At 52.1% G+C, this 12,429-nt stretch overlaps 1 protein-coding gene and 1 long non-coding RNA gene across 3 annotated transcripts in view; both read right to left on the reverse strand.

Moving 5' to 3' along the window:
* The window catches only part of SRRM3 (serine/arginine repetitive matrix 3), a 54,575-nt gene extending 52,567 nt beyond the window's left edge, over positions 1-2,008 (reverse strand). The window contains exon 1 of one of the 2 annotated variants that reach the window (XM_074328407.1): positions 1,791-2,005. The gene's annotated coding sequence lies outside the window, so the exon portion shown is untranslated. Of the gene's footprint in view, positions 1-1,790 lie in introns of both variants that reach the window. The other variant, XM_074328408.1, reaches the window with a different exon arrangement.
* Positions 2,009-6,799: 4,791 nt separating this feature from the next.
* LOC141570382 (uncharacterized) lies at positions 6,800-10,974 on the reverse strand. Its single transcript, XR_012494386.1, has 2 exons — positions 10,755-10,974; positions 6,800-7,104 (listed from the first exon to the last, which is right to left on the reverse strand). It is a non-coding gene; the product is annotated as an uncharacterized LOC141570382 (long non-coding RNA).
* Between the last annotated feature and the right edge of the window lie 1,455 nt (positions 10,975-12,429).

The raw sequence follows: 12,429 nt of genomic DNA on the forward strand, positions 1-12,429 counted from the left end.
TGATATTAAAGGACTGAGACAGGTCATTAGCTCCATTCCTGCCCTAGGGAAGACAGCTTGGGTGGCTTCATGACCTTGGGAAAGTCACTCAAGTCTCCTTTCTCAGCTGTGAAATAAGGACAATGATGGCTTCCTTGTGCAGTTTTGTGAGGATTAACTGAGTCAATTGTAGCATTGTGCCTAGCATGGAGCCTGGTACGAGGCCCTCAGCCAATGTCCACCTCCTCTGGGAAGAGAACGATGTGCTTCAGACAATGCTGAAAACTTTGCCGCCTTCATCCAGCTCCTCCTTAAGAAATTCTTACTTGCATTCAATTTACTAACACTTGCCCAACATTTTACAGCTTAAAAGTAGTTTCTCATTCATTATCTGGATTATTTATTTGAACAGCAAAGTAGATACTGTTAAAGCTTTTTACCTGTTTTACAAATTGGGAAACAGGCTCAGAAAGGTTAAGTGGCTTACCTGAAGTTACATAGCTTAGATTTGAACCCATGTCTCTCAGACTTCAGAATCCATGGCTCCAAACCCACCCACCCCCACCTCTTAAAATCTAATCAACTATTCACTCTTCAAGAATTCCTCCCCCACCCCTCACAGGAGAGTGGGATGGGGCATAAAGTTAGGGAACCAAGAAGCTGGTATTGTGTGTGGGGGGAAATTTCCCCGCCAGCTTGGTCCTATTTTTGGCTGGGGAAGAACTTGGCATATGCTGGGGACATGACCGTAAGATGTCCCCTTGACAGGGAAACTCTTCAGCTCCAGCCCCTGCCCTGCTCTCCATTAAAGTATCTGCCTTTTCTCTGAACTCAGGACAAAAGACCAGCCTAGGCCCCCTGAAGCCAGAAGTGGGTGAGTGAGTGAAGTCTTAGGGGAGTGAGAAGTTATAGCCAGGATAAAGCGCAGGCACTGGAGTAGCAGGCCAGACCTGGCTGCCCTTCTCTTGTTCTCCCCCAAATCCATCCCCACAATGAACCTGCTGCCAGGAGCAGGCACTGCAGGAGGCTTCAACACTGTCCAGGCAGGAGCGCTGGGAGGAGGGGGAGGAGGATACAAGGAGAGGCTGCGTCTCTTTTCTCATCTCTCCTTTTTACCAGGAATTTGTTCTGGGGTTGGGCTCATTCTGAGATCCAGACACTCTCCCTGGGCATCCAGAGAGCCCACAGAGAAACCCCCTAAACTCTTAGTGGCTATTTTCACTTCTGGGTCCTCTATCCTCTTCCTAGTGTGAGAGTAAATGCCATCCTGTGTGAGACCCAGTTCTTGTTGCCAGCTCATGCTTCCCCAGAGGTATTAGGGCAGCTGAGAAAGGGGCCAGACGGTCCCCTACGGTGCCACTCCCTGCTGGACAGAAACCCAGCCTCAAGGTGGGGGCCTGCTCCCTCCACCCCTCTCAATGAACAACATCTCCACGGGGTCCCTGCATTGGTCTCTCCCTTCCCTAGGGAGCAGGTTCTTTTCCTTAGCTGGTGCAGGGCAATTGAACTGCAGTTGGGGGGCTTCCTGGCATCCTCATGGGCCAGGCCATGGTCATTTATGCTCAGGGGAGTCCTGCCCATGACCTCTCAGGGTTCTCACTTTCTCCATCCTTTTCTGTGAAATGAACAATGTTTCTCGTCTCTGTTCCCCTGATGTCTCGCATCCCCGACCAAACACTCTAGCAGTCCTCCAACCTACTGTCTGCTAGGGGGCCTGCGGACCCTGCGCCCCAGTCTAGCTAGGGAGGACCAAGGTTCAACCCAGCCCCAGCCCCTCTGGGAAATGCCCCCGCCCCACCAGGGGCTCTCACCTCCCCGCTGACCGCCGCGCTCCGCCGGGCGCTCGAGCCAGGCCCTCTGGCCCCGCTTGTCCTGGCCGACTCCGGGCCGCCTCCTCGGCTCGGCTCAGCAGGGCAGCTCCGCGGCTCCCACGGCCCGGCGTCCTCGGTCTCCCCGCGGGCGCCGCCGCCGCCGCCGCCGATTGCTGAAATGCTGGACAGCGCACCACCATGGAGGCGGCCTCCCTGCCTGCCGGCGGGCCAGAGAGGCCTGGCTCCCACAGCGCCCTCTGTAGGTCTGGAGGGCCCCCAGCAGCGGAGGCGAGAGTTGGGGCGTGGGAGGATTCTCCACGCAGGGACACCGGTTCCACTCCTTTAGGGTGGGGGCGCGCCAGCCCCTGGAGGAGCCCGGGGCAAAGGAGGCTATTAATTGGGAGTAGAACTCAGTATGCTGAGTTCGGGCCAGGACCCTGACTGCAGCAGTTGTCTAAGAGGGCCCAGGGATCCGGCTGGGAGATGCCCCTAGGAGCCCCTTTCATCATGCATCCTGGTGGCTGGGCCGGGTAGTGGTGGGGGACATCCCAACGGATGAGAGGATTTTGAGAATGGAATCGCTGGACCTTCAGTGGTGCTGGGTTGGGCATCTGGAGTCGTGAGATCAAGTCACCCTTTGGTTATTCTCTCCTGACCTTGGATGGCCTGTTCATCCTGCAGCTCCCACCTCCCTGTCCTTGACTGAGCAGTGAGTGGGCTGAGGGGAGGAAATTCAGAGGCAGGTTCCTGAAGGGGCGTTGGAAGCCCAGAGACCTTTCCTTAATGGAAGCCAGGAACACAGAGGCCTTTGCTTGGAGCCAACCAGTGGTGTCCCTGTGGAAAGTTCCTGTCTCAGGAAGCAGGGCTGGAAGTACCCACGCAGGCTTGAGCAGAGCTTGGACTAGGGTGAGCCAAGTGAGGCTCCTGGGGCACAGATTTTAAGAAGGCATTTATATGACACTGAGAGTCATTCCTGGGTGAAGTGCATGTTTGTCGTGAGTCTGCGTGTGTGTATGTGCATGTGTGCCCATCTGTACATATGTATGTCCGTGTGCATCTGTTTCTGTGTCCCTGTCTAGTGTCTGAGTGTGCCCTCCTGCCCTCCTCTCTCTTTTCCCCCAAATTTATTCACCTACACGTGTCTTCGTTGTGTGTGTGTGTGTGTGTGTGTGTGTCTGTCTGTGTGTGTGTATTTTTGATCCCCTCAAACTTGGCCCAGTGAGGTCTGCAAAACAAAGCTTGGGATGGGGAAGAGAGGTGGGCTGCAGCTGCTGCTGCCATTACCAAAGCCCCACAGCCCCAGGGGCGAGTCCTCTGCTGGTCTCGCCTTCTGGCTGCATGAATATTTCATCTGCTGGGGCCTTGAGCTGGCCTCACACCAGTGTGCTTGTTTCCCCTGCCTGGCAGGGGCTGCCCCCTTTGCCTGACTGAACTCACCAAGGCAGAGCAGGGAGTCAGCAGATCAAGGACTAGGAGAGGGCCCCTCCTTGACTGAGGAGCCATGGCTGGGTGCGTGGAGGGGACGTGCGGGAGGCCAGGGGAGGTGCAGGGATGGCATCCTCTCAGAGTGACACCCATTCCTTAAAGGAAGTCAAGTTAACTGTAAACCTCATCACACCGATCTGGATCCTAACCTGCCCAGGCCTCAACTCTATTTGGGACGAGTGCCCGGGAACACTTTTCTCCAGCTGGCACACCTTCTCTTGCCCTCCCCTCATCTGCCTAGGAAGCACCTGCCCCCTCTAGCTTTACCATGGCAGCTGCTTCAGGGGAGAAGGGGAGAGGGCCCTGTAAGCTGGCTGCAAGTTTTCCCCGCTTCCTTGGGCAGACTTCCTATGTCTACCCGACATGGGATGGGGTGCCCCCAGTAGCCCTCTCACCTCTTGCACTCCCTTGCCCTGGCTCAGAGGAATAAACCTCTACCTTGGTTTCCCTATCAGCCTGCTAATTTTTCAAAAAGGGCTCCTACCCTTGTGTTACTCATTTCAGCAAATGGCATCACCATCTGTGCTGGCTTTCCTCTGTTTGCCCCTGTGGGTCCCTTCCCCCCCATCTCTGCCCTGCTCTGGGCCTTGGGAGGCTAACCTCTGGAGACTGATTACCCAGGCTCCCTTGCTCTTGACTTCTGGTTGGGTTCACCCAAGGGGAAGCACCACCAGGAGAATGAAGTGCAGGAGGAGAGAGAGGTTAGGTATTTATTCCCTTGCTGAGCCCCTCTCCAGCTCAGCTCTGGTCTAGTACCCCCTTCTCCACAGCTCCAGGTCTTCTCGCCAACTTCTGGCATTAAGTTTCTCCCTGTGGCGGGAGAAACCACTTCAGGCCTGGAGGTGGGAAGGGCTCTGGGTGCTTCTCTATCCCGTGTTGCTCCATTTTCACATCCCCACCCACACCTCTGTGCAGATTCCCTTCATCAAGCTCTTCAATTCAATCTTTGGAGGGGCTGTCTGTTTCATTCTGGGTCCCTGACCCATCACTCTCCCTTTCTCAAGTATCGTCTCAAGTCAGAGCCCTGTGGTCCCTGGAGCTCTCCAGCCCTCTCTTCTCCCTGCAGACCCCCCTCCTCCTGGAACTGTCCCTCTTCTTCACCCCCGTGGTGTCTGCCTGGGCCAAGCCTTAGTCCTTCCTGGTGTCCTCCCCTCCCATTCACTCTCCCCTGGAAGACACTTCTCTGCTTGAATAGCACTTGCTCAAGGAACCCTTCCAAGACCTCCCCATGTAAAATCTCATCTCCTCACTCAGCACTATTTTTCCCTCTTACCCTCCTTTAGAAAAATGATTGTGAGAAAGTACACATAACATAACATTTACAGTTTTAACAACTTCAGATGTATAGCTTAGTGGCATTCGTATATTTACATTGTTGCACAGCCGTCACTCAAACCCAAACTGAAACTATACATGTGAAACAGTGACTCCCCGTTTCTTCTCCCCCTAGTCCCTGGCACCCACCATTCTATTCTCCATCTCTATGAATTTGACTATTCTAAGTACCTCACGTTAGTAGAATTATATAGAATTTGCCTTTTTGTGTCTTAGCATAAAGTCCCCAAGGCTCATCCATGTTGTAGCATATGTCAGAACTTTTTTTTTATTTTTTATTTTTTTATTGGGGAAGGGGAACAGGACTTTTATTGGAGAACAGTGTGTACTTCCAGGACTTTTTCCAAGTCAAGTTGTTGTCTTTTCAATCTTGGTTGTAGAGGGCGCAGCTCAGCTCCAGCTCCAGTTGCCGTTAGTTGCGGGGGCACAGCCCACCATCCCTTGTGGGACTCGAGGAATTGAACTGGCAACCTTGTGGTTGAGAGCCCACTGGCCCATGTAGGAATCGAACCAGCAGCCTTTGGCGTTAGGAGCACTGAGCTCCAACCGCCTGAACCACCGGGCCGGCCCCTTTCAGGACTTTATAAGGCTGAATAATATTCCATTGTATCTATATACTACATTTTGTTTATTCATTCATCCATCAGCGGACATTTGGATTGGTTCCACTTTTTGGCTATTGTGAATAGTGCTGCTATCTATGAACGAGTCTCTGCTTTCAATTCTTTAGGGCATATACCCAGAAGTAGGTTATATGTAATTCTATGTTTAGTTTTTTGAGGAACCACCATGCTGTTTTCCACAGTAGCCATATCATTGTAATTCCCACCAGCAATGCACAAAGATCCCAATTTCTCTGCGTCCTTGGCAACACTTGTTATTTTCTGTTTTTTAAAAAAATAATAGTCATCCTAATCGGTGTAAAGTGATGTCTCATTTTGGTATTGATTTGCATTTCCCTGATAATTAGTGATGCTAAACATCTTTTGTGTGCTTACTGGCCATTTGTCTCCCTGCGGTGGAGGACTCTCCCTTATACTCAATCTTATCACCACCTGTCACATTGCTCATCCACTTGTGTGTTTTTTCTCTTCACACCCTAGACCTTGAGCTGCATGAAAGTGAGGACTTGGCTCACGGCTGTATTCCCAGTTCCAGCACATAGTTGGTGCTCAGTAAATATTTGTTGATTGGCTATCTAAATGCTTCCCTTCTGCCTAGCTTCACCAGCCAAAATTTGGTCTGTTTACATTCTGCCATTTGTATTAAAGGAACAATAGTGCCTTGAATAAACCTTTCCAAAGTAGACGCAGACTCAGTGTCTGATTCAGAGCCCTGCACCTGGAGTGGATTCATGTTCTCCCATTCCTCCCATAGCCAGACCCACTTGCCTTCAACCTGTCACTAAATTTGGCGTTGCCCACCTCCACTTTCTCCTCCCCTACCAACCCCTGCATGCCCCACTGGCCTTTAATTTGCGGTAGCACCTTTTTTGATTTCCCTGTCCAGGGCAAGTTTCCTTTCCAGGTGCCCACCCATCCTGGTGCCCACCTCGCCCTTCCAGGGGGCTCATGCTCAGAGGCAAGAAAGGGAAAGGCCTTGTGATGAGACACCTGGCCAGGCCAGGCTGATGTCTTCACTCGCTAGGGCTCCCACGCCCACAGAGCAGCTTATAGGGAGTCGCCTGGACCACAGAACTCACCCTGCCCTTTCTTATTCTTCCCTGTCTCTGCCGCGCTCTCTTTGGACCATCCTGTATCTGAAACATGAACTCCGTGAAGGCAGGGCAGGGTCGTGCCTGTCTCCATATAGCCCACACTAGCACAGAGGAGGCAGGAATCATTGCTTGATGAATTGAGTTGTCTGGTTTTCTGTCTGTCACCAAGCTGTTCTCTGTCCTCCCCTTCCACTTTTCCCCCTTTCTACCCCCAGGTCTACTCTGCTCCCTTTTCCTTTGGCTCTGCCCTGTCTCTTTCCATTTATCTCTTTGTATGATGTGATGGAGACACACACCTTGGGGGCACTTGGCCTTGAAGTCAGCCCCTCTCTTCTAGTGCTTCTCAAAGTGTTTCCTTGACCCTTTGTATCAGAACCACCTTGAGTGCTTGTTAAATGTGACGGTATCTGCACTCTCTCCAGACCTGTTCTAAAGCTATCTGTTGCTGCATAACAAATACTCCAAAACGTAATGACTCAAAGCAATAACCATTTTATTATAGATCACAAGTTCGTGGGTCAGAAATTTGAGTAGGGTTTGGCTAGGTGATTCTTCTGCTCCACGAGGCATTAAATGTGGTCACTTGGTGGTTTCAGTTGATGGATGAGCTGTGGATTGGAAGGTTCAAGACACCTTCATTCACACGTCTTGGGCCCAGGTGGGGCTGGGTGGAGGGCTGGGCTCAGTTTGACTTCACTCCTTCTCCAGGTCGTCTCAGGCCTCTCCATGTGCTGTTTCCAACAGACCATCAGACTTCTCACGTGGCAGCTCAGGGTTCTGGGAGCAAGTGTTCCAAAAAGAGGAGAAAGAGAACCTGCCAAGCTCTTAAGACCTGAGCTCAGAAGGCATGACATTACTTTACCCATTTTCTATTTTGTCAAAGCAGTTACAGAGCCCACTGCATTTAAAATCATGCCCTCTCACTCATATTCAAAGGTGGGAGACATAGATCCCCCCTCTTGGTGGCCATCTTTAATTTGCCATATCTACCAAGTCCTACGCTTTGGAATAGACCCACTATCATTGTCCTGAGCTTGAGAACGGATGCTGTGGCCCTCATCTGCCTGAGAGCTCGTGCTCCTCGTGCCCCGGGCTGTTCCCTTGCCCAAAGCCCAGATTTGCTGCTGGTTGTGTGGATTTGGAAAGCCTCACTGAGCCTCTGTTTCCTCATCTGTAAGACGAGGCTAATAATACCTGTCTCTGAGGGTTGTATTCCTTTTCTAATTACTATGGGTCTGCTCATTGCCATAGCCTACAGTGAATTAATGATGCAAATGAAAGGCCAGGGATGTCCTGCTGCCTTTTACTGGGTCCCTCCCTTAATCTGATACCATAACTGCTCACTCTTTGCCCCGGCCAAACCCATCAGTGTTTCTCTGCTGTCGTCCTTTCTTTCCCCACTCCCGTCCCTGTTGCCCTGGTGCTCCCTCAGTGCCCAGCACTCTGCTGGGTCTACACTGCATTCATGAATCTCTGTGCCTCTTTCTCTCTGTGCCTCTCTGCCTGGCCTACCCCAGGCTTCTTCCTCTCCATTTCCTAGCCCTGCTCCCAGCCTCTCTCTCTCTCTCTCTCTCTCTCTCTCTCTCTCTCTCTCTCTCTCTGCAGAGAAATTGAGGAGTCCCTTGTGGCAGACGGGCAGGGCTGACCTTGAAGCAGATCTTTAATAAAAAATGAGCTGAGGCGGCAGCCTCCCCCACTCGCCTCCTCCTTCCTGTCTCTTGCTTTCTTCTCTACTTGTAAATCCATCATAAGGGACCATTGCTCTGGGTTAAGCATTGCCCTCGTTAGGGTCCTTTTGGAGAGTGCAGATCCCTGGGACGTGGTAGTGGGAAAGAAGGAAACTTTTGCTGGGACCAGAGGAAGAGGTGGAAGGGGGGAGAGGGCCATACTTTTCTGTCTTAGGGTTTTACATGGGACTTCTCCTCCCCTACAAAGGCCTCACAACTGTCCCAATAGTTCAGTCCCCAACCTGGCCCAAGGCTATCCTGGGCTGGGGTTGGGGGACTGTCATGAGCAGCCTAAGCCTTATCTACTCCGGGGACTTGGAATCAAATCCCCCACAGATGCAAGTGTCCCTGAGCCTGGGCCCAGGAGTGAGAATGACCCCCTTTGAACACGGTTATATCCCATGATTATGTTCATCCTCATTACCTCTAATTCTCACAATAGGCCTGTGGCTGGGCATCATTGTCTCATCTCACAGGTGAGGATGCTGAAGACCGGAGAGATTCAGAGTTGCCCATAGCCATCCAGTCCATAGGTGACATGAGCAGTGACTCAAACCACCTGTCTGACCAAAGCCAGGCTTGTCCCCTGAATCACTGGCCTCAAAACTGTGCACAGTCTCATTTCTCTTCCTGGGTCCTGGCCCTTGCCCTCACCAGGGCACACCTGGAGCTAGAACTCACTCAGGTCCTTGAATGTTGTCCCTGTGGGAAGGACCTACCTCCTAGAACCAGGTTGTCAATTCCCTGGCTCTTCCCTGGACATTTTGGCACCCCAGAGCCTGTACCCCTGAGAGCTGGCCACATGGTGGGTGTGTGACTCTGGCTGGAGCAGTTATTCTGCACCTTTGGCTTTGACTAGGTCTTATAGGTGTATCGGATGTGTGTGCACAGAAGAGTGGATATTTGTGTAAAGGGCTTGGGGGAAATGAGTGAATGAATTTGCAAGTGAATGAATGAGTGAGAAGTCACTCAAAGGGATAAGTAAATGAGGCATTGCGTCAGTGAACGCTGCCCACCAGGCAAAGTAGAGGCAGGAGCAAAGAGGTTGTATCCTCTCTGGGCTTTCCCTCCCCATGAAGCCCACTGTGACAGAAGTCCACCCAACGTTCATGCTTCCCTTCCAGAAGCATGTCAATAGGATGTGAATGCCCATGCAAGGACTATATCTCCTAACATTCCTTGCATGTAGATAGACCATGTGACTATTCTCACGAATGGAATGCAGACAGAGTGATATTTTCCTGGAAGAGGCACCTAAGAAGCAGGTGTGCCCTCTCTGGCCTCTCTTCCCCCATCTGCTGACAGGATGCTCAAGACTCCAAGGCCCTGGGGAGCGGGGAGGGAGCCACAAGATGGAAGGAGCCTGGGCCCCTGTATCATCACGTGGAGGAGAGCTGCTTGCTGACCAAGAACATCAGTGTAAGGTTATTAGAAAATGAGAAATAATAATAAGTAGTAATAAGCTACTGAAATTTTAGTGTCTTCGTTATAGCAGATTGTATTGCCTTGACACACTTACAGAAGCTAATTATTCCTTGTCAAGCTATGGAATTTAGCCCCAAAACACTCAAGCAGGGGCTGTGGAGACTCAACAGACATCTGTGACAAGAGCCAGCCAGTCCCTCATCCTTTGCTTGCAAGCCGGGGCAGGGGGGTGAGGGGGTGGAGAGGTGGGGACAGATAGCATAAGCTCACAGCTTTCTCCTTACCTCTCACATTCAAGGAGGGGTTAACATTGCTGCTGGGTTGGGGAAGGGACTCAGGTGTTGGGGTTAAAATGACTATTTGGATAAAACTAGTCTGTAGTGTTAGAAGTCAGGATAGTGTTTATCCTTGGGGGGTGGTGACTAGAAGGGGTACAGAAAGGCTGGTAATGTGTTTCTTGATCCGGATGCTGGGTACACACGTGTGTTCAGTTTGAGAAAATTAATTGAGCTGTATATGAATTATTTTAACACTCTTTGTATGCATATCGTATTTCAAGAAAAAAAATTTAATGCTCAGGAGAGGGAGGATTAGGATGAGGAGAGAAAACACATGAAAAAAGATGGGATAGAAACAAGTGGAGAATGTCAGCAGAGGGACAAAGGAGGGGTGTTGTCAGGGCAGAGGGCAGCCCTGCTCCTTTATCCATCACTGCGGCCTGGGATGTGTGCTTCCTCTCTTTCCTTGACAGGCCACCACAGGCCATCACCCACCACCCATCACCCCTCCATCACTGCTGGGCACCTTCTGTGTCCAGGTCCAGGAAACATTCAGGCTGTCTCCCTGGGCAGGGATCTGGCCTGGGAACCCTCATCCCCAAGGAGTGTGCAGCAAACTGTCCTCGGACGCCTGAGCACCATGTTCAGACCAGGACAGGGCACTGGTTTGAGTGGGGGAGGAGGGAATGGGTGGGGACGGGCGCAGAGATGGCAGCTGAGGCTGTCTTGGAGGGTGTGACCTAGTTTTATCTCCAGCATCCATCTGCCAGCAGAATAGATTCCAGTCGCCTGAACCCACTGCACATAAGCGCATGGCACACACACGCACCAGACTCACGCACAGCTCACAGGTGCCTCACATACATGCCACCTGCAGGCCCCCGCGCTCCTTCATGCCCTATGCACATGTCTCACAGACACATCCCGATCACGCCCCATACCCCTGCCTCATGTGCACACCCAACACACATGCCCCATACACATTCCACATACATACCTCATTGTCATTCTTACATGCTGTTAGTCGGTCTGACTCCTGCCAACCCTGTGAATGAGTGACGTCCACAGGGTCCTGTCCTCAGCAGCCCTGCTCAGCTCCTGTAGACTCACGCCCATGGCTTTTTTAATGGAATCAATCCATCTTATATTTGCTCTTCCTCTTTTCCTGCTGCCTTCCATTTTCCCCAGCATTTTTTCTTTTCCAAAGAACCCTGCCTTCTCATGATGAGCCCAAAATAGGACAGCTTTAGTTTTGTCATTTTTGCCTCCAGCGACGTTTCAGGCTTAATTTGCTCTAGGACCCACGCCATAGCCACTCATCCACGTACATACACTCATGAACATATCTACACCTCCTCTGCACCTGTATGACCCAAACTTCAGACACACACATCACATCAAGCAACTCCTGACATACACAGCACCCCCCACATCAATATGGGCCCCACCAATGTGCATCCGTGCACAAATACATGCACCGACACATCAGACCGTGGGACAGACATGGCTAGAGGAGCACACACTCAGTGATCCAGATCCCCAGGTACCCAGAGGCAGGCGTGGATCAACTGAGGGTCCCCTCTTGGGGTTCTAACCTGGGCCCAGCTCTTCTATGAGGCCTTTCCTGCCTGGCCAGTGGCCCAGGAGGAGCCCCCTCTGAGCAGCAGAAGTCCAGTGTACATGAAAGGACAGAAAACTCATGTCCCTGCAGGGATCTGCCAGAACCCTGGGCCCTGCCCCAGCTGGGGCGGCAGGCTGAGTGAGCTGGAGGCAGAGCCACGTGGGAGCCCTGCGGAGCTCCAGGGTCCTGGCCTGCACCAACCCCAGCCTGCCCACTCCGGCGGCTGTATTTTGGGGAGAGATGGATGATTTGGAGCAGGCTGTCAGTGTGGGACAGGGAGAGAGCTGGGCTCCCTGGAAAAGGCCTGCACGTGTGTGCGGGTATAAATATGGTGTATAGATTTCACACTGAAAAGCCTCCCAATGCACTGACGGCAGCAGGGTCTCTTTCTTCTCCCTTGGTCCTGCTTTAATTACTCCTCCAGGGACGCTGGCAGCTGAATTTACTTCCTAAGCCCCAGCAGCTTGCTCAGCTCAGACAAAGCCGGTGCTCATGCTGGCCCAGGCCTGCGGGGGGAGCAGTGAGGCCCTGTGCATCTGCTGGGCCTGCGGCTGCCCCTGCCCCTCGGGTGATCTCTGCTTCTTCACCTCTGGTCCTGTGCAGTCCAGCCAGAGCCCTCCTCTCAGCAGCCCCGGCCTCAGACCGGGAGCCTCCCTGTGAGCCCAGGAGGACCCTGACCGCCTCGTGAAGAAAATCAAGGCAAAGTTGCCATTTATTGAGCGCCTACTGTGTGTTGTGGGCCTTGGATACTTAATCTCAGCAAGCCTGGCAATGGGCTTTATCATTTCCATTTTGCTAGTGAGGAAATTGAGGCCCAGAGAAGTTCAGTAATTTGCTCAAGGCTACACAGCCTTGGAGGGTTGTGGGGGGCAGTGGGGAGGTCCGGAGTGAGGTGACCTCTTGTTGGCCTTCAGCAGTCTCACCTTCTAGGCTGTCCTTATGGATCACTCCAGCCCTGCTGGATTCTTCCTTCTGGAAGGTTCTGTTGCACTGGGATGCATGGAGTCAAATTTATAAAGCAGCCTGGTATCACTGACACGTGGGCAGTTTG

This window comes from Rhinolophus sinicus, linkage group LG03 (assembly GCF_036562045.2).
Source record: "Rhinolophus sinicus isolate RSC01 linkage group LG03, ASM3656204v1, whole genome shotgun sequence".
Lineage (NCBI taxonomy): Eukaryota > Metazoa > Chordata > Mammalia > Chiroptera > Rhinolophidae > Rhinolophus > Rhinolophus sinicus.